General features: G+C 47.5%; 1 long non-coding RNA gene across 1 annotated transcript; it reads left to right on the top strand.

The window, feature by feature from the left end:
- Positions 1-13,534: 13,534 nt before the first annotated feature.
- On the top strand, positions 13,535-14,194 carry LOC117184514 (uncharacterized). The gene is made up of 2 exons (XR_004469915.1): positions 13,535-13,910; positions 13,973-14,194. It is a non-coding gene; the product is annotated as an uncharacterized lncRNA (long non-coding RNA).
- The last annotated feature ends 1,636 nt before the right edge of the window (positions 14,195-15,830 follow it).

The following is a 15,830-nucleotide window of genomic DNA, read 5'->3' as shown; positions in this document are numbered from 1 at the left end:
CCCATATCGCTTCCAAATCTTTCCAGCGTGCCACCCTCAACCTCAACTTCCTCTTCCTCAACTTCCCGTCTTGCTCCAACCTTTCCAAAAAACTAACTTCTCTTTTAGTAACCTATCAGAATGTAAGAGGCTTGCGTAGTAAGCTCAGCATTCTTTTCCGGGATAGTGTTGCATTTGCTTCCCACGTTATTGTGTTTACTGAAACCTGGTTAAAGCTGGACATTCTTAGTTCCGAGGTTTTGGCAGGTCGGTACACAACTTTTAGAAAGGACCGTTCGTCTCGACGTGCAGGAGGGGTTCTAATTGCAGTGGACTCTTACTTCACGTCAGAACACTTCACAGTCCAAGTTCAACAGGAACTGGAATTCCTGCGTGTAAAACTGATTCTTCCCGCTTTCGCTATATTCATTACTTGCTCGTATATCCCACCTTCTTCGGATATTTCAATTTATGAGCAGCACTTGTCCGCTTTAACCGCTGTTGCTTCCTCGCTATCTGATAAAGATCGTATGATAGTTCTTGGTGACTTCAACTTGCCAGGAACTGTTTGGTCTTCGGTAAACGAGTCTAGTATCCTAGTGCCCATGTCACGACATGACTTTGTTGACGGCTTGCTTGACCTGTCCCTGTCTCAAGTCAATCATGTGAAAAATTCCTTGGGTCGATTGCTTGATCTATGCTTTGTATCGGATCCGACCATAGTGTTGTTAACCCGAGCCCTTCCGCTCACTATACCTGAAGACGCCTACCACCCTACTTTCGAGGTGTCGCTAGACATAGGACCAACTGTATTGGATCGGTCGAGTAGACTACCTGAACGTGTCCGCTGCTTTCGTAAAGCCGATTTATAAGGCGGCGATCAACCACCACGAACTTGTTAGAGTTTACCTCTTTCATTATTAAAGGCTTTCAAGGTAACTTACAGACGGATGTTATTTACACCGACTTTAGTAAAGCATTCGACTCTGTAAACCATTCCCTTTTAGCACATAAACTTGACCTTTTAGGGTTTCCGCCCAACCTCCTGAGATGGATTTCTAGCTATCTTTGTTCTAGGTCTCAAAGAGTCCTCTTCAAAATCTCCCTCTCTTTACCAGTAAAGGTTTTTTCGGGAGTACCACAGGGCAGCCATCTAGGCCCCTTACTCTTCACACTCTTTATTAATGACTTGCCTTCAGTAATAACATACTCTCGAGTACTTATGTATGCGGATGATGTTAAACTCTGTGTCCAGTACAAGGACATTTCATTTCATTCTCGCTTGCAATCCGATCTCAATAGCTTTCAGTCATGGTGTTGTGCAAACTTGTTACACCTTAATGCCTCGAAATGCAAAGTTATGACATTTCATCGTTTTAACCCTTTGTTGGCTCCCTACACCCTATTTGGGGGTTCCCTTGAGAGAATTACCCTGGTGGATGATCTGGGTGTTATGTTAGATCCCAAGTTAAAGTTTTCCGAACACATTTCTACCATGGTAAATAAGGCCATGGGCGTGCTTGGGTTTATAAAGAGGTGGTCAAAGGAATTTGACGACCCCTATATAACAAAGACTCTCTATACCTCGCTTGTTCGTCCGATCTTAGAATACGGCTCCTGTGTATGGTGCCCTCAGTACAAAGTACACCAGGACCGTATAGAATCAGTACAGAAAAACTTTTTACTCTTTGCTCTGCGGGGCCTTAACTGGGATGCGGGTGTAAGACTCCCATCTTACTCTAGTAGACTATTATTAGTAAACCTCCCATCCTTAGTTAACCGTAGAAAAATGCTTGGTGTGATATTTATGCACAACTTGATCAGGGGTGACATAGACAGCCCTGATCTGTTGAGCCGCATAAACTTCACGATTCTTCGATTGCTTGATCTATGCTTTGTATCGGATCCGACCATAGTGTTGTTAACCCGAGCCCTTCCGCTCACTATACCTGAAGACGCCTACCACCCTACTTTCGAGGTGTCGCTAGACATAGGACCAACTGTATTGGATCGGTCGAGTAGACTACCTGAACGTGTCCGCTGCTTTCGTAAAGCCGATTTATAAGGCGGCGATCAACCACCACGAACTTGTTAGAGTTTACCTCTTTCATTATTAAAGGCTTTCAAGGTAACTTACAGACGGATGTTATTTACACCGACTTTAGTAAAGCATTCGACTCTGTAAACCATTCCCTTTTAGCACATAAACTTGACCTTTTAGGGTTTCCGCCCAACCTCCTGAGATGGATTTCTAGCTATCTTTGTTCTAGGTCTCAAAGAGTCCTCTTCAAAATCTCCCTCTCTTTACCAGTAAAGGTTTTTTCGGGAGTACCACAGGGCAGCCATCTAGGCCCCTTACTCTTCACACTCTTTATTAATGACTTGCCTTCAGTAATAACATACTCTCGAGTACTTATGTATGCGGATGATGTTAAACTCTGTGTCCAGTACAAGGACATTTCATTTCATTCTCGCTTGCAATCCGATCTCAATAGCTTTCAGTCATGGTGTTGTGCAAACTTGTTACACCTTAATGCCTCGAAATGCAAAGTTATGACATTTCATCGTTTTAACCCTTTGTTGGCTCCCTACACCCTATTTGGGGGTTCCCTTGAGAGAATTACCCTGGTGGATGATCTGGGTGTTATGTTAGATCCCAAGTTAAAGTTTTCCGAACACATTTCTACCATGGTAAATAAGGCCATGGGCGTGCTTGGGTTTATAAAGAGGTGGTCAAAGGAATTTGACGACCCCTATATAACAAAGACTCTCTATACCTCGCTTGTTCGTCCGATCTTAGAATACGGCTCCTGTGTATGGTGCCCTCAGTACAAAGTACACCAGGACCGTATAGAATCAGTACAGAAAAACTTTTTACTCTTTGCTCTGCGGGGCCTTAACTGGGATGCGGGTGTAAGACTCCCATCTTACTCTAGTAGACTATTATTAGTAAACCTCCCATCCTTAGTTAACCGTAGAAAAATGCTTGGTGTGATATTTATGCACAACTTGATCAGGGGTGACATAGACAGCCCTGATCTGTTGAGCCGCATAAACTTCACGATTCCTATTAGACTGACTAGAAACTTTATACCGTTGTTCCTTCCACTTTGTAGATCGAATTATTCCTTGCATGAACCGTTTAGGGTCTTATGCTCGGATTATAATTCCCTCTACCATATTATATCCTCCACTAATTCTCTTCCTCTTATTAAATTACTAATCCTTTCACACCTTTCTAGTAATTAGTAATTGTAGTGGTATTTGTATTTTGTATTTTATTGCATGCTTAATTTCTTAATAAGTTTAGTGCTAATTTTCCTCGAATATTAGTCTAATATCTATCTTTCTTGCATGCTCGCGTTTGGTTCGGCTACGCACCGCGCGTCATGCGGCAGCGCCCCTCGGTCGGTTGGGCGGGAGGAGGGCTGCGTTTTGCCTGGGATCCGCGCGTAACAGCCTTCTGCTGGTGTCACACGGGCCACTTGACGGTGCAGTAATTGCATCGCCTCTTGATAGATGCAGTCATTGCATGTCAACGTCCAATATATATATAAGGTTAACCAAGTTGTGTTACCCGAGGCAAGATATTCCGAGCTCAAGCCGATAAAGGAAAGGCAGCGTCAGTACGAGCAGTCCAGAATTCGGATAATGGGAGCCGAAGCCGCTGAGATGATCGAAATCAGAGCAGTCAGAGCACAGCGGGTTCGGGACAGGTTCCAGGGACGCAAAAGGAGGCGGCTCCAGGTATGTGCCGCAGTCCGTTCGGCAGTGCGCCCGGATGACAGGCCATTCGCTCCAGTGAGTATGGGCCCGAAGACGCTGATGAGACCACTGGATACAGGAGCATCGGTGAGCCTCCTGGGAAGAAGTGGCCTGGAACTGATAGAAGAATTAGAGCTGAAACTGCAAGATACAAAGAAATTCTCAGTACAAGCAGCGGGAGGCACTCCTCATAAAATACTGGGATATATGTCGGCAGAAATGACGTATGAAGGGCAGAAGCAGACTATTGAGTTGTTCCTGTTTCCGTCGCTGAAACAACCGCTGTACCTAGGGGTCGATTTCTAGCGGAAGTTTGGTCGGGCTCCGCATATAGTAGACCTACAACGACACAAGGTGTTAGCCGAAATTGATGCCGAGTTTCTAACTAGGAGCAGACCACAAGTTGACGCACACGCAGCAGATAGGTCAGGACCAGGTGAGGAACAACTTTAGGTCGTTTAATAAACACAGTTTAGGAATAACGACACTCGAGAAGGAGCATTTCTACCCGGTGCAAGAGCTGTTGTTGACCGAGGTGGACGAAATGTTGCGTCCGGGAGTCATCGAAACCAGTGAGAGTCCGTGGAGCAATCGGGTGACGCTGGAACGGAAACCTGGGAAAAATCGTTTGTGTCTGGATGCGCGGAAACTGAACAAATTAACCGTGAAGGATGCTTACCCGCTGCAGAGCATCGAGTCGATCCTAAGCCGCGTAGAGGATACTGTGTACATCAGCAGCTTCGATTTTAAGCACGCCTTTTTGGCAGATAGAGCTGAAGCCTGAAAGTCGGACGTACACAGCATTTACGGTGACGGGCAGACCGCTCTATCAATTTAAATCGATGCCCTTCGAGTTGTGCAATGCAGCCCAACGGCTGTGTCATTTGATGGATCTAGTAGTTCCATAACGACTCCGAAGCCATGTTTTTGTATACTTGGACGGCGTACTAGTTATTTCCCAGACGTTTGAGGAGCCTGTACACCGGTTGGAGGAACTGGCCGAGTGTCTCAGGGAGGCGAACCTGACAATAGGAAGAAAAGAGTCGAAAGTTCTGTTATAAATATTTAAAGTATTTAGGGAACATCGTAGGCAACGGTGCAATAAGGAGAGAGCTGGAAAAGGTACAGGCGATCACTCAAATACCAATGCCAAGGAACGTAAACAAATCCGGCGATTTTTGGGGACAGCTGGGTGGTATCGGCGGTTTAGCCGAAACTTCTCGGCACTTTCGGGTCCTCTGACGGACTGTCTGAAAGGAAAAGGCCAATTTAAGCTGACGGAGGAGGCAGGCAATTCAGTGGGCACTATTCATTCAGGCACTCCCTATTCAGTGTGATGCGAGCCACGTGGGGATTGGAGCAGTTCTTTTCCAGAAGGATGAGTTGACTTACTTCTCACCGTCCTGGATTCCCCTTGCGGCACCGCTGCCGGCGATTGGTAGGAGCTTGGCTGTTTTCTAGCTGTTCTAGTCTCTCTTATGCAATATTGGGTAAATATGTTCCCTCCAGAACTGTGCAAGTCCTTCCAAAAGACTTCTGTATCTTATTTTTTTCTAAGTCGAATTCATCGCAGTGGCTTGAAGTGGTTTGAAATAGTAACGTATATAAATAGGTATAAATACTGGGATCCACAAAAGGGAACATTTAGAAAAGTACCAATAAGGGATATTGTTCTCCTTTATATGTTACTCAAATGTCGCCGCAATTCAAGTCAAAAGGTAAACGAAGGAGGGTAATGTGGTTGGATAGGAGGCTGTAAAAGCCTTCTTTATGGGATCACCAGAGGAAACGTGAGCGGTGATCATGGTAGGGTGGGCATAAGTGGTCACAACAACAGCGTTTTTTTTTCCATGGATACGCCACGGTGGTTCAGAATCTCTAAGAGACGCGACCGGCCCGTACAAGTCAACGAACTGGACTACCCCTTCGGGGCTTCCCAGCTAAACTCACCACCACGCACAGCTGTACACCTCATTCCCCGCGGGATCACCGCAAAGTATTACTTCGCGGGGATGGGTGGTTGCCTACTTTAGGCACTCTCCTCTACGCGTCGCTCCCTTTCGCATCTTCTCAGATCGCTCTGGATGGCTATTAGGGTGTTGCTAACACGCTGCCAGTTCTCGTCGGACTCCGTCATGAACGCCATTAGCTCCTCTGGTCGTGGGAAATACTCTGCACTTGAGCGGTACCTCGTGCAGTGGTAGATCACATGCTCCGGATCCTCGCTCTCATTCGAACACTCAGGACACTCAGGAGTATCCTCGTGTTTGAACCTATGCAGATACTTCCTGTATCCTCCGTGACCCGTCAGGAATTGGGTGAGGTGGTAGTTCATCTCACCGCTTCTCCGCCCTATCCATGACTCAATGTCCGGGATTATTCTATTGGTCCACCGTCCATTTGTGGCCGTGTCCCATCTTGCCTGCCATTTTTCAATCGACGCCCGCCTTTCCGACGCACGGATGGTCTCTAGCGATGAATTAGTTCGCATCCCTGCTCGCGCTTCATATACATGCGTCATCTCGAGCGCTAGTATATCCACCGGTATCATGGCCGCGAGGACCAGGGCTGCGTTATCCGACACCGTCCTATATCCAGACTCTACTCGAAGAGCGCAGAGCCGATATGGCACTGACATCTTTCTTCTAAGACTCATGTTGCCGGATAGGGTTGAAGACCACACCGGCGCAGCGTACAGTAGGATCGAGGCCACTACTCTCGCCAGGAGTAAGCGTCGACCTGCCTTGGGTCCACCAATAGTGGGGAGCATCCTTGCGAATGCTGCCTGCATCCGGGAGGCTTTTTGACTCACGTACTCGATGTGGGCCCGGTAGTTCAATCGGTTATCCAGCATCACGTCTAGGTTCCGGATTGACTCCTGCGACTTAATAGTCACATTACCCACGCGAAACGTCGCGTACTCCACCTTCTTCCGACTCGTGATGAGTACAGCCTCCGTTTTGTGGTCAGCCAGGTCCAATCCCGCGTTTTCCATTCAGGATACGATCCGGATTGCCTCGTTGGCCGTCGCCTCGACATTTCGGAGCTCTTTGGCTACCACGACCAGGGCGAGATCGTCAGCGAAACCGACAAGCATGCATCCTTGCGGGAGCTGGAGTCTCAGGACGTCGTCGTACATTATGTTCCACAGTAGAGGTCCTAAGACTGATCCCTGTGGAACTCCGGCTGTCACCCTGTAGAGCTTTGGTCCCTCCTCCTTCTCGTACCTCAGTACTCTACCCGACAGGTAGCTGGCTATTATCCGAAGCAGGTAGGTGGGAACTCCAATCCTCCCGAGCGCCTCGTTTATCCGAGACCAGTTCGCTGAGTTAAACGCGTTACAGATATCCAGGGTCACCACCGCGCAGTACTCCTTTGTGCCAAATCTCCATCTTATTCCCTCGATTGCTCTGGATGCAATGTCGGTGACTGACTTGATGGCGTCGACCGTTGATTTGGCCTTCCGGAATCCGTACTGGGACTCCGATAAGGCCTCCTTCTCTTGGATCACAACTTGCAGTCGGTTGTAGACGATTCTCTCCAGGGTTTTGCCGACCGTATCCAGAAAACATATTGGGCGTTTCGTGATGGTTCCTCTGGGGACTTATTTCCTTTGGGCCGAAGTATTAGCCGCTGAACTTTCCACTGCTCTGGAAACACTCTTTCCCGTAGGCATTTGTTGAACAAATACATCTGGTCTGGTGGTTGCTCCAAGCTTCAATGCCTTGCTTGGGATACCGTCCGGTCCTGGTGCCTTTTTATCCCCAATTCTCCTGGTAGCCGCTATCACCTCCTCCTTTATGGCACGTTTAAGGGCTCTTTTCGCTGATCGGAGTTCCTCTCCCCTGGTTTCGAACTCAGGCCGACCTCGTACTCTCTGGTAGCACCGTCTTGCTCGTAGGCAGGCTTTCCTTAGCTGGTTAACCTCCGCATTCCACCAGTAACAGGGCGCTTCTCTTTTGCAAGGCTTCCTTCGTGGCATTGCCGCATCACATACCTCCTCCATGAGCTTCACCAGTTTCTGAGCCAGGCCCTCTGCCGTTTCTCGTGCAGGGCTCCAGCTGGCGTTGCGCAGATATTCCGTGAAGGTTTCCACATCCAGGTGGTCGCCCTTCCATTTAGGTCCGGTAATTTTGGCTAGCTGTCTTTTCGTTGCTGCTCCGCATTTGAAGTGGATCGCCTGGTGGTCGCTGAACGTAAACTCCTCGCTTACTCTCCACGTAGATCCCCTATGGAGTGAGACGCTCAAGGACGCAAATTCCTCGAGCAGACACGTGCCTCTGGCGTTGGTTTCCTTACTATCCCACTCTACGGACCACGCATTAAAGTCTCCCGCTATTATTACGGGGGCTCTTCAGCGCGCGTCTTCCGCTATATGCGCTAGCATACTTTGGAAGCGCGCTAGGTCCCAGCTCGGCGGGGCATAGCAGCTATAGAAGGTTACCTCTCTAAGCCTCGCTCTAACAAATCCTTCGTTGGTTGCGCATATCTCCTGGGGGGGGGATTCGTACGGCCCAGATGGCCGCCTTGCCGCAACTGTTGCTGGTCCAACCGCTTCCTGGTATCGCCCTGAATGGCTCGCAGATGAGCACGACTTCGGTCCTCCTCTCCCTGACTGCTTGTCTCAGGAGAGACTGAGCAGCTTCGCAATGGTTTAAGTTCAGCTGAGTACACCTCATGCTGATCTTTTAGTCAGGGCGTTCCTAAACAGGGGGCATCTACCGCTGCCGGCCACGTGCTTCCAGTCTGCGCTCGTTCCCTTGCAGAGCATGCACTGTGGTTCCAGGCTACAGTCCTTTGCCAGGTGGTTCTCCTTTCCACATCTTCTACACAGCTTGGACCTATCTACTTTGCTACTGCACTGTCGTGCCATATGCCCAAACTCGAGACATCTGAAGCATTTGGTGACGCTGATTCGCTCACGCAGTCTGCATCTTACCCAGCCAACTTTTATGACTCCTATTTTCAGAGCTTTCTGAGCGCTCTCCGCTGGCAGCCTGATTGTGGCCGTCTGGGTTCCGCCGTATGCCTTTCGCAGCTGGATGTCATCCGCAGACATCTCCGCCAATTCCACCTGGCTTCTCAGAGCTTCGCATGTATCCTCCGTGGTGGTTATTTCGTCCAGGTCCTTGCACTCTACGGTCACCCGGTGCGACAGGCTACGGACTTCTGCGTGCTCCTTCAGCGTATTGGCTACCAGGCTTTTAAACGTCTCCTCTCCCGACTTGTTGAGCTGTAGCAGTAGCTCTCCTTTTTGGGTCCTCCTGATCCTGGCGCAGGGTTTCGTCCGTCCTAACCTTGCGCAGTATCTCTGCATAGGTCTTTTCACCTTTGGTGGCAATGACGATGGCGTCTGGTCGCGTCTTGCCCGCGAGCGCTCCAGTCGGCTTTTGCGGCCTCTACCTTCTGCGCCGGTCACCGTTAGAAATGGGGTCTCCTCCGGCTCCTTTCTCTCCCTTTCAGCGTGGGCGTCCTTTTCAACTGCTACTCCTGGTGTGGTCTGGACCTCGAGCGCTGCCTTGGTCCTCTTTGTCCGGGGTGTTGGTGCACCTGCAGCCTGTTTCCTCTTAGGCTCCGGGAGAGGTCTGAAAATCGGTGACGTCTGAGAAGACTGGTGGGTCCTGATCACCGCCTTAGCTCCTTCGTCGTGCAGCTGGATAGCAACCAGCTCATACAGCACCCTTATGCTCGTTCGTTGTTATGGGTGTGTTATTTTTACTCATTTTGTTGGGTCCCAACCCGTAAGCCGTTGTCCTTGTCTGTTGTACAGTCGCGTTATGATCCCATGGTTGTCTATGCAAGCAAGGAGGCCATGCGAGGGTTGACTCCCGCCCTTATGGGGTCGGGAGTTCAGAGCCGGATCCGCGCTAGTCAGGAGTGACTCAACTGAGCCTGTACGTCCAATTTAATGGCTACGGAACAAGGAGCGTGCTTAGAGATTTGCCAATTTTTCACGGGACGGGGGCAGAAGCAGCATTAACCTAGCAGCCATTTCGGCGGGGTTTCATTCCGCGTACTAAAGTGCTAGAATGCTGGCTTCCGTCAGCCCTGGGATCATCAATCCAAAAAATGGGGGTCCAGTTCCTATCCTAAGACTTTACTGGTCTCCGTTTTAGTCGCCTTCTCGTATTAGCTAGGTGTTTCACAGGTGTGTTAGACCTATCCGAGGGATACCTGGCATGTGCCGGCGGTTACGAGTTGCTTTAGTGCTCTTTAGAGGGAGCAGAACATCCCCGTGTCTTCTTAGTCGCCTCATACGACAAGCTATGACATGCTGTGGTGGTATTCTACTGCCCGCTCACCACACGGGTGACACCACACGGGTCACGATTCGTATGTGTGTATGTGTCCGTGTGCGTGGTTAGGTGTATTTGGTCTTGTTCGTATTTGTGTCCGATACTTCGCTGAACGTGAAATTTTAATGAACGTTACTGTATCTGTGTTTTGATTGTTGCAGTAGAGCTGTGTCCCGTCCGTCGTGGGAAATAAAAACTCCCCCATTTCTTGCCGATGAGACAGAAGTCGGAACAAGCACGTGCCCGGACGGGAGACGAACCATCACCTGCTCAGCCTTCCTCGAAGGTTTCTAATACCCAATATGCTACAGTTAGTTTATTATTTGGCGCCCAACGTGGGGCCCGAGCTGTCGCAACTGACAACACACCGGCAAGCCCGAAATGATTGTGAAAAATTGTGGAATGTAGATGTGACCTTACATTCCCAACCAGTATCGGGACAGATATGTTGGAGAAATGCTACTCGTTTTTTTTCCGTTCTGGATTATCCGATCAGGAACGGTGGGTGAAAGGCCTCAATTTGCCAGGAAGGTTTTGCGAATAGGACTCATACTCATTGGGCTGGGAATCTGGTATCGTTGGATGGATACGTGGCATAAAACAATAGTTTTACCCACCGCGCAATACCCGGACCGCCTATAGCCACGAGTTGTGGGTTATTATTAATTTGTTTATGCATGTAGTTGAGTAAATGTAGTATATGGGAAACATCATACACATATACACACATAGATATACCTTATTATCCCCTTTGACTTCAGCATGGTCCTAGCAGATTTTTGTTTGTTTGATATTTTATTTATTTTATAAATTTCTTAAATTTTATTTATCTATTTAATTACTTTAGTATAATATTTATAGATTTATTATTTCAAAATAATAACTATAGTTATTTATTTATTTTATTTTATTTAGTATTTATTGTTTTTGGTTGTTCACCTAGGGTTATTAGGCGTTCGTTAGGAAACAGTAAGGCTGAAACGGGGATCGTCAGAACTCGTATGAAAACAATGCGTATTTGGCAGTTGCAAGAATTTAGCAGACGAAGAATTACAAGAAAGAGTTTGTTTGATCTGCCAGGCTCAGGTGGAATATTTGGCTCAGCTCCTTACCACGTCTTGTGGTCACACATTCCATAGGGCCTGTTTTGGCACACAAGTGGGATATAAGAAGGTTTGTCCTGTCTGCAAAACGTCTTTTCAGTCATCGATGTTGAATGTATTAGACGGATCAGCTGCGGACGCCGTTGGAACCAATAATGCCTGATACGAGGAGAAAAGCCCATGTGGGGGCTCCACAGGGAGCTTCGACGTCTGCTTCGGCCAATCAGTCGCAAACTAGAGAAGCTGATCCGCAAGTGGTGGTAGCTTCTTCGCCTAGTAACGAGCTTCAGCGAATGATAGCCGAAGCCATGGCTGAAGCTTCGTTGACACAAACCGAGATGCTGAGCAATGCGATCGCTAATGGTTTTCAAGGTATTGTCGTCTCTCTCACGGACCAACTAGCAAATACAGCGGATGTTCCTTCGAGGGATAACCAAGCTGGAGAAGGAACGGCCGACACCCTTGCCCGCTCAGGTTTTCGAAACAGCCAGCACGAACTCCCCCATGAGTGTGGATATTCGAACAGAGCGTGTTAGTCAAATTTTAGTTAATTGGAAGCTTAGGTTCTCTGGGCGGGCTGGAATTTCCGTCGACGATTTCATTTATCGGGTAGAATCGCTCACAATCCAAACATTGGACGGGAATTTCGAGTTGCTTTCGAGATACGTGAGCAATCTCTTTGGGGGTAGTGCCAATGACTGGTTTTGGCGCTACCATAAGAATGTTAGGACGGTCGTTTGGGCCGACCTTAAATCTTCACTGTTAGTACGATTCAAGGATGAGAGGACAGACGTCAACATTCGAGCTGCAATAGACCGAAGGAAGCAGAAGGAGAACGAATCATGTGATTAGTTCTACGAAGGGATTGTCCGATTGGCAGATACACTGGCAACGCCTTTGTCAAAATATTCCCTGATGGAGTCACTCCGATCCAATTTATTGCCGGAGATACAGCATGAACTGCTATATAAAAAGATCTTTAGCATTGCACAGTTAAGACACTTGGTGAAGACTCGGGAACTGTTCATGCAAACTGTTTTTTCTAGATCCGGCGGCAAGACCACGTCCAGCACCAAGACGGTTAGTTCATGCGGTAGAAAGCCCAGTGCAAGAGGAGTCAGACGAAAGTGGTGAGGAGATAGCAGCGTTCAACTTAGTCTGTTGAAACTGCCGTGGTAATGGTTATCACTACCAGGATTGCGTAGCAGTGCGAGTAGTTTTTTGCTATGGGTGTGGCCAGCCTGACACTTACAAGCCGTCGTGCCAAAAATGCCAAGCAACAAAAAACACCCAAGTGCGTGCACCCTTGAAAAGTGCACGCAGACCATCAGCGTCCAAAGCGACGAACATCGAGCAGCGCCGATAGAAGCTGCAACGCAATTCCCAATTCCAATAGTAAATAATAATTTAACCATAGTTAATAAGAAAATAACACAGGAAGATCAAAAGGATAGGGAGTCTAAACGGAAGGCACGAGTAAAAGTACGTCGGGAAGAATTTGTCAGAAATCTAAGGTTAGAGAAACAAGCTCTGGTATCGTCAATAATATCAGAAGATCTCAGGCCATATGCAGAAGTCACATTATTATACAGGAAGCTTGTTGGATTGCTGGATACAGGGGCATCTATTAGTTGCATTGGTGGAGATTTGGCTTGCGAGCTGCTTGAAAGCCAATTTCACTTTAAGCCCATGGCTTCCACAGTTCGGACAGCGGGTGGGCAGTCCCAGAGAGTGGTTAGGAAGCTTCAAGCGGAAGTGGGCTATAAAGGTGTTACCAGGTCTCTTACCCTATACATCGTTCCAACCCTAACGCAGCCTCTGTAACAGGGCATTAACTTTTGGACCGAATTTGGCCTATTGCCAGCCGACTTGTATCCACAAGGAACTGCGAATGACACGGTGGACCATTGCGATGAGGTGGGGAAGCCAGAAAACCAACGTCCTTTATCGGAGGTACAACGAGAACAACTGAATAAATAGAACCATTCAGTGTCTTCCGTCGTTCGCGGATAATGGTTTAGGAAAGACCACGTTGTTGTCCCATGTAATAGATGTAGGAGAGCCCACAAAAAAACGACACTATGCAGTGTCCCCAGCTATCGAGAAATTAATGTATGAGGATTTGGATCGCATTTTAGCACTAGGGGTTATCGAAGAATCCAACAGTGCGTGGTCTTGTCCGGTAGTATTCGTCCGGAAGCCGGAGAAGGTTCGTCTTTGTATAGACAGCCGAAAGGTGAACGAGGTGACTCGGAAGGACGCGCATCCCATGCCACTCATAGATGGGATTTTGAGTCGGTTACCAAAGGCAGAATACATAACTAGCCTCGACCTGAAAGATTCCTACTGGCAAATACCGCTAGAAGAAGGTTCTAGGGATAAAACAGCATTCACAGTGCCTGGATGGCCGCTTAATAGCCTCTGCACACTGAGCCCATCCCGGGGGAATGGTGGGATTTTTTGACAAATGTGAAACTCCGATTCACACTGCCACCATCCACCATCCACCATCCAACATCCATCAAAAACAGCTGATGCCAATAACAAGTTCATTAAATTTGCGCGGAAGATTTATTAATTCTTAATAATGGATGATAGAGATATAGCAATTATTTCGGCTGTGGTTGCACAGCAAAATATTTTCTTGCACCAACTAATAATGTTGATTAATGATGATGACGATGAGGACTTTAACTTTGACGAAGATGAGATGCTTGACTGGGTCACTGCCATAAAAACACAAAAGCCAGGAAGGTTATGGTCGTATGTGAGTACTTCTACTAACTTCAACCAAAGTTTAAAGTACAAGGACATATTTTATGGTTTTAGAAGCGGTTCGGGACATTTTGGGAGAAAGATGTACCAGAAAACAACGAGGCGTTTTTCAAAGAGAGTTTCCGAATGGAGAGGCACTGCTTTGATATTTTAGTGAATCGGCTTGAAGTGCTGCGAAAGAAGGACACCAACTGCCGAGCTGCAATTCCTTTGGAAAAGCGCATCGCCATTGCGCTATACACTTTGGGCTCGTCCTCTGAGTACCGAACAGTTGGCAGGCTTTTCGGTGTAGCTCCAAACAGTGTGTGTAATATCCTGCACGAGTTTTGCAGAGCACTTATCCACGAGTTTTCGAATGAGTACATGTCGCCCAATTACCTAACTTCCGACAAAATTGATGAGTGCGTAAAGGGATTCGAGGCAATTGGGTTTCCTCAGTGCTCAAGCCCAGCCTCCTTCATGGACTCGGCCATCTCCATGTACACATGTGAATTTTTGCGTGGTCCGCGCAAATCTTCAATTTTCTCCTGCCATATGTCAACCAGCAGGCACTCAAGCGCGGCACTCCATTTCACCCTGCCGCCTGCTGTTGTTCTCTTGTTTGCTGCATTGTGTAATAATATTATATATTATAAACAATAAAAAACAAATATATCTATTCAACGTACCACTGGAGGAGTTTTCTGGCACTAAATCCATTTTATTAATAAGTTTTTGGTCTGCTGTCCTTCCGAGCTGTTCTGTTGTTGTTTTTGTTTTTTGTTAATTTTGTCACAATCATTGTTTACGTTTTCGCAGTGAATACCATTTTTCCATTGTGAATGACAATTATTCAGAGTTGCATTTGAAAACCATCGGCTAACTATCGCATAGAAACGTGCGGTTTAGGAACATCCAAAATGGATGGTGAATTAACTGGGAAATTTTCAGAACGGCAAAACCTTACGGACCATCCCCGAAATGGATGGTGGATGGTCGTCAGTGTGAAAAGCCTATTACCAGTTCAAAGTTATGCCTTTTTACCAATGCGCCGTCTACTATGTCCAAACTTATGGACCGCATTATTCCAGCCAATCTTCGAAACGAAGTGTTTATATACTTGGATGACCTGCTTATAGTGTCAGACACCTTTGAAAGGCATCTGAGTGTGTTAAAAGTATTAGCAGAGAAGCTGTCTGCAGCGGGGCTCACAATTAATATACAGAAGAGCAAGTTCTGTGTGCCTGAGGTCCGCTCTATGGGTCATGTAGTGGGTCACGGTATTATAGGCATGGACTTGGACAAAATAGAGGCCATTAAGGAATATCCTGCTCCGAAGTCGGTGAAACAGTTGCGTCGATTCTTGGGTATGACGGGATGGTACCACAAGTTTATAAAGAATTTTGCGGCTATTGTGGCGCCTCTGACGGACGCCCTGAAGCAGAAACGCCGGTTCATTTGGTCCAAAGAAGCAGAAGCTGCATTCACAGCTCTGAAGAACTCAATGTGTGAAGCGCCCGTCTTACACACACCGAATTTTGAAAAGCCTTTCTTTATCCACTGCGACGCTATTCACTCAGGAGTAGGAGGGGTACTGATGCAGATAAACGAAGAGGGCGATGAAGTACCAATTGCGTTTATGTCACGAAAATTGAATAAGTGCCAACGTGCTTACTCGGTGACGCAAAAGGAATGCTTAGCTGCCATTCTGAGCATCAAGAAATTTCGCGCTTATGTAGAGGGACATCAATTTACGGTGATAACCGACCATGCCTCCTTGAAGTGGCCGATGTCCCAATCACATTTGAGTAGCAGATTGGCCAGATGGGCTTTGAAGCTTCAGGGGTTCCAGACGCCTAGTCTCGGGTCTTTCTCGGGTCGCGTCCAATTTAAGTCCCATGCATTCAACTCCTTGCTTCAGAATTATGGCATA

The sequence above is a fragment of the Drosophila pseudoobscura genome, chromosome X (genome assembly GCF_009870125.1).
Source record: "Drosophila pseudoobscura strain MV-25-SWS-2005 chromosome X, UCI_Dpse_MV25, whole genome shotgun sequence".
Lineage (NCBI taxonomy): Eukaryota > Metazoa > Arthropoda > Insecta > Diptera > Drosophilidae > Drosophila > Drosophila pseudoobscura.
The sequence above is the reverse complement of the archived record's forward strand: the minus strand, read 5'-3'. Positions and strand labels throughout refer to the sequence as shown.